Raw genomic sequence first — 6,159 nt, 5'->3', positions numbered from 1 at the left:
GCCATTCACTTGCTCTCAGTACTCCCACTGCTTAGGGTGCCCCATCCCTACCTATCCTCCATTACTTGCCCAAACCTTCACCTACTTTAGAGTCCAGTGCAGAAAGCATTTCCTCCACAGAACACTCCCTGACCCAGCCACCCCAAGTTAGACAGTATCTTACTGTCCTCTGAAATCGCACAGCACTGTCTTTGTATTTCACATTTGCCACTTTCTATTTTGAATTAGTTATTTGTACCTATGGCCTAATCTCCTCTATTAGACTAGAGGCCCCTGGGAGAGTGATCAAATCTTCTACATTTTTGTACTAACCGCAGTACCTGGGCTTGGTGCCTTAAATGAAGTGGTTACCCAATAAATGCCTATTGAGTTCATCACTGTCTATACCGCTGCCTTGCCTGTTCTATTGAAAGTGAATAAACAACCATAATTTAATGGTTCATATATGTACACAGTTATTGGCAAAGAATGACAAAAGTAGAGAAAGCAGACAGTTACTCTACAAAGCATACGTGATGATATGTGTGTATGTTTAAATTAACACAAAAACATATCCCTTAATAATATTGCTGTTACTAAAAGGTAACAAAAAATCTATTCATTATGAACCACAGTATAGATTTCTTGAGAATCTCAAAGGAATAAGAGGAACAAGGTGAATAGAGGGCTTGAAGACAGTAATTTCAGACTTCCCCTGAGAGCGGACGTGCCGAGAGACAAGAAAACTTCATTCCTCCTGCAGTGGAACTGTGGCCATATTATCCTATCATGAAATGCATTGTTTCATGACTTTAGTCATTTCTGCTTTACTGAGAGCCAAGAAGTGAGAGATTATGAGGCCGCCTGCTGCCTGCCACCTGCTTCACCCTTCTCCTGGGACCTCCCCAGGAGCCACCAGGGGTTTGCTCTCCTCCTACCCCTGGGCACTTCCTTACCAGCACAGGCTGCTCTGCCACGTTTCCTACTTTTAAAGGCGAGAAACACCAACCAAGGTAAAGGGATGTTTGGATGGAGGACAGGAGGAATTCACTGCGTCATCAGCCTAACTAACCAGGAGGTCTAACTCGATGGTTTCATTTATCTGGTTTCTGTGACTGGGATCAAGTACCCTGTATGACTGCAACACCGACTTTCATTCTGGAAATGAACATTTTGTTCTCACCTGATGTGTTGGTCAAGTCCCCATGGCTTTTGCTCTTGGGAGTGTTGGGTGCCCTTGAGAACTTATATCCTACTGCACGAGTAATGCAGGTTCCCATANCGTCACTGGCCCTGATGTGGGATCTGAACCAGGCCCTGGTCCTTAGAGCTGGTGCCCCAAGCCAACTCTTAACCAATGCGCCACTCAGCTGGTCCGACTTGAGAGATTTTAACAATGACAAAGAGTTTGTGATTGAATTAATAATTGGTACATAGAAAATTAAGCAAATGAAAATATAAGACATGCATTAACTCAAAGGGAACAGAAAATAGTATTAGAAAGGAAAAGTAATAATACTCAACAAACTATAGCATTTTCAAAAGATGCTACTATACACAGCACATTTAAAAAGTATTGAGAAGATCCAATAATGACATTTTAGTACATATGGAAAATATTGTTAATTTTGGTTTTTAGATCTAATTAAAAGGGCAGATAGTAGAGTACAATTTGAATTTTTTTTTTCCTTCAAGTAGTTAAACCAGTGGACACCAGGCCTATCACCATTAACACTGATTCCTGATCAAAATAAGAGAGATTGCAATGGAACCCCTAGTAGATGCACCAGTCAGGGCCCCAGAGGGAAGCAAGGGGTACACTCCAGGAAGGTTTAGTGAAGAGATTATTTATGAGGTATGGGCAAGTACCACAAAAAAGAATGAGGTGCTCCGGGGCTAGTCAAGCAGGTGTTGTAACCTGTAAGCATAAAGGAATAAGAGGAGGGAGCTGGCCCAGTGAGCGAGTGTGGAAAGGAGCTGTGACCTTTGGCTCCAATGGTGATTATGCAGCCAGCCCAAGGTCACTCTGCAGGGAGGAAACAGGGAAGTACCTCACTGGGCTCCCTCCCTCTGACTTCCTGCAGGAGCTCCCCTTTGGACACACCCAGCTGGAAACCAGAGGACAAACGAGCCTGTTAAAATAATCTGCACAGATCTGCCTCTGAGGCAGAGAATTTAGTGCAAAAGCGTGAAGAGTGGCTAGTGGGAGGGGCAGAAATGGAAGACATCGGGCACAGTGAACATATAGCACACACTTGCATATAATTTATTTCATCCCACTTTTTACTGCTAATTACCACATTTAGACAATACCTCATCACTATGGAAAATTGTCTACTTTATTTGAGTTTGCTTCAAATATGAGGCCAAATAATAATAAATCACCAAACTTTTTCAACAAACACTTCAGTGAAACATTCTTTGGGCACACTCTGATATGTTTGAAAGTAAAGTGCTTGTGAAAAGAATTAATTCATTGCATTTTAGATGTGAGTACAGGCAGAGAGAATAATGTATCATAGGGAAGGGCTATGGACAAAAGAAGTGTTTGAAATATGTTTAAGGAGTCTGCATTAACATCATTTGGGGAGGGGTGGTTATTTGGTTTGGTTTTGCGGTTGGATTGGATGGATGGCAGACACACTCAGCCTACTAAGGCAGGTGATGCTTACATCACCTGCAATAGAACAGCTTTGCCATTTCCTGATTCTGAAACACACTGGAAATGTGACCCTAACTTTGAAAACATATCTTCACCCACAAGTAGGTTGCCATACATAGATATTATTCAACAAATATTTATTGACTACACACTCAGTGCCAAGCACCATTTGGGGGGGCTACTGATATCATAATCTATAAGACAGGCATTGTCTCAGCACTGATAAAAGATTTATTCAGACAAATCTTTTGCAGAGGTCCATCATAATTACATAAAAGATAGAAGATGAATAATGAAAAGAGCAGAGGTGCTGTAGTTTAATTAGGTGTAGGGAGGTTGGAGCCCTCTGCTCCCCCATTCCTTCTGTTCTTTGGAACATGGTACATTCGTAGGAAATCATTATCCTTATAAACTTCACACACAGTATTATCATCTCAGAGTTCAGGGATCGCAGTGTTTATTGGAAGGATTAGGCTCAAGTTAACGCTCAGAAAAATGTTTGCTCATAACCCTCATTAAATCTTGTAGAGAATTATTTATATTATTAAGTTTTGGAATACTCTAGTTTTATCATCCATTCATCCATTCATTAAATGACTGCTTTCAGTACGTAAAGAACTGAGGATACAATGGGGAGAAGACAAGAGTCCTGGGCAGGAAAATAGGTTTTAAACACCTAATTACAGATTCAGCTATTTAATGACAATTGTGATGAGTGCTATGACGGGAAAGCACAGGATGCTCTGAGAATGTGGGGCAGTGAAGGCGTCCTTGAGGAAGTGACATTCGTGCAGATTGTCGGTTGATTTGTAGGAATTACTGAGTCCGGGGATTGTAAACTCAGATTCCTTCAGGGTGGCAAGCAGGTAACACAAATGTTACCTGGCAGGGGAAAGACTGATGGAAACATTGAGGCTCTAGGCAGACTGGAGGAAGTTGACAGGCCTTAAGGCATTCAGATTCACCCTTTAACAATCTCTGGGCTGGTCAAACAAAAGAGGTCGGCAGCCAAAGACAGCAGAAGGGCTGGCAGGCTGCTCCTGCTCCAATGAGCGGAAGGGGAGTGGGGGGGTGGCGGGGGAAGAGCAGGTGCAATGGCCCTGAGGCAGGAGGGAGCCATCTGTTGTAATGAACAGAAAGAGAGCGTGTGATAGAGAGCAGAGACCCAAGGACAGGGTGACTCCAATGGGCAGAGAGAAGGGCCAGTCACTCAGGGCCTCATCAGCAGGTGAGGGCTTTGGTCTTTATCCCAAGTACCCTTGGATGCCCTGAAGAGTTTTAAGCAGAGAAGTGAATTAATTGGACATGTATTTTTAAAAGCTCACTGGGCAGCAATGTAGAAAAGGATTAGAAGCAGACAGTTAGGAAACTGTTGTTCCCCACCTCTCCTTCTGTTTTTCATCTACATTATTTACATAACTGTGTTTGTCTTCACATAGTCTTACCCATGTCTCCCATTCTGGGTGACCAAGCTGGATGCTGTCTTTTTAGTCCTGACTCTGACAATGAAATTATAGGTGTCTGATCCCTGGAATGAAAAGACCTGAAGTAAAAACCCAGCAGCCTGTACACAAAATCTTGTATCTGCTGGCTGATCTGATCTTTGGTCCACTTACTGAAACCAAGATGGGCAAGACAGTCCCTACTCTCAAGAAATTCATGTGATTGGGTAGAAAGATACTGAAGTCAATAAATATTAAGTGCTGTGATGCCAACAATGCTAATGTAAATACTACGTATCATGGGAGCATGAGTACATGTACCTAACCTGTCAGAGGTAGAAAAATCAGGTAAGGTTTTACCTGCAAATTTATAAACTTGTGCTAGATTTATCATTTGGCTTAGTATTTAAAAAAAATCTTATTTAAAGATGATCTCTGCAGACTTTTACAATTAACAGACATAAATGTATATGATTATATTACTTGTGCATATAAATAACTTTCATTGTTAGTTTGTTCCTTCTTGGTAGCACTATGTTGGGTTATCAAAGAACCAAGGAGAAGGGATTAAGTGCTGTGAGTCAGCAAGTCGCCATAATGTTTATTTAAAGGTGAAAACTTGAAGTTAGGAAAAAATTGAATAAGCCAGGCACATTTCTTTTTCCTTTGAAAAATGGAAATGGCAAGTTTTTGCAACTTTCAAGCACAGCCCAATGTGATGTATCTGTGTTTTGTTGTTATTGTGCAAGACAAATTGGGTGAGTATTCTGATGTTAAAATTAACTCACTTTCTCTCATCTTATTTATTCATTGATATATTTGCCCTTGAAGTTAATTTCTTCCCTCTTTATCTCTCCCTAAAACTTTGTATAAAACATGTTCATATGGCATTATTGCTGCAAATAAAACACTGGGATTAAATGTCATTTCCTTAGTGAAAATTATCTTCCTTGACACAGTCATCATTCCTCTTTATGATGTCTCTAAATCTACATTGAAAACTCTCTAGGCTTGCATTAAGATTTTATTTTATGGCTATTGCATCCTTGAATAATTGACACAAAATCTTGTGGTACTGGAGAACTAACTTTCATGCAGAGATTATTTATTTCTGCTCATGATCAAGGGAAGGGCTCTATGCTACCATCTCTAGGGAGGAAGAAGATTTTCAGTGCTCTGCATAATGAACTGATGACATGAAAGTTTCTTTAAGACAAGCATTTGCATTTGTACTCCCATGAATAACAGCCGAGGGACAGTAGATCAGGCCAGAAGTCAGTCGGTCAAACAAGGTTGCTATCATCATGCTGACTGATTCATTTTCACAATTCTGCTCCAATGTCTCCGATAGCAGCTCAAACATCTGCCAGACTGCTTTTTCCTTCCAAGTGACAGAAAAAAAAATAAATTGATAGTTGTCATCAGCCCACTTTTTACCCTGACTTATACAGTCCTTAGCAACCAGCATATCTACACTGGGACACATTGCAATGATTGCTATAACTTTGAAGAAAACAAATCACTGATCTTTTCCAGAAAGATGTGTCAATCCTTTGATAGTAAAATGCACAAAAGCCTAAAATTGAGAGGCAAAATATATCATATCCCACTGAAAAAAATCTTTGGGCTAGACAGTTGATAGTATATAGAGTTATTAGTGGTAATAATAACTAGTGACTGCTGTGTGCAGTGTATCGAGACTTCTAAACATATTATTTCATTTAATTCTTGCAACTATATGTGGTAATATAAGGGACTGTGTTTTGTTTTGATGTTAAGCATGTTTTTTCTACACATATATTAAAGCTTAAAAGGATTATTAATGAAATATGCGGTTTAGTACAGTGTCTATCATGTATGAAGCATTTGATGTATTCATTTATTCAAAAGAGTATTCGTGAATGAGTGCCCCAAAGTTGTCTTTCAACAAATACTTCTGATGTGGCTATTTAAATGTCTCTAAGGGAAAAACAAACAAACAAACAAACAAGTTTTGAGAAGCACTACTAAGATGGAAATTCTCCTTCCTACTCTTAGAAGCCTACACGTTTAATCATGACAAACATATCATTAGGA

The sequence above is a fragment of the Hipposideros armiger genome, unplaced genomic scaffold, assembly GCF_001890085.2.
Source record: "Hipposideros armiger isolate ML-2016 unplaced genomic scaffold, ASM189008v1 scaffold_600, whole genome shotgun sequence".
Classification (NCBI taxonomy): domain Eukaryota; kingdom Metazoa; phylum Chordata; class Mammalia; order Chiroptera; family Hipposideridae; genus Hipposideros; species Hipposideros armiger.
Note: the sequence above shows the minus strand (reverse complement) of the source record.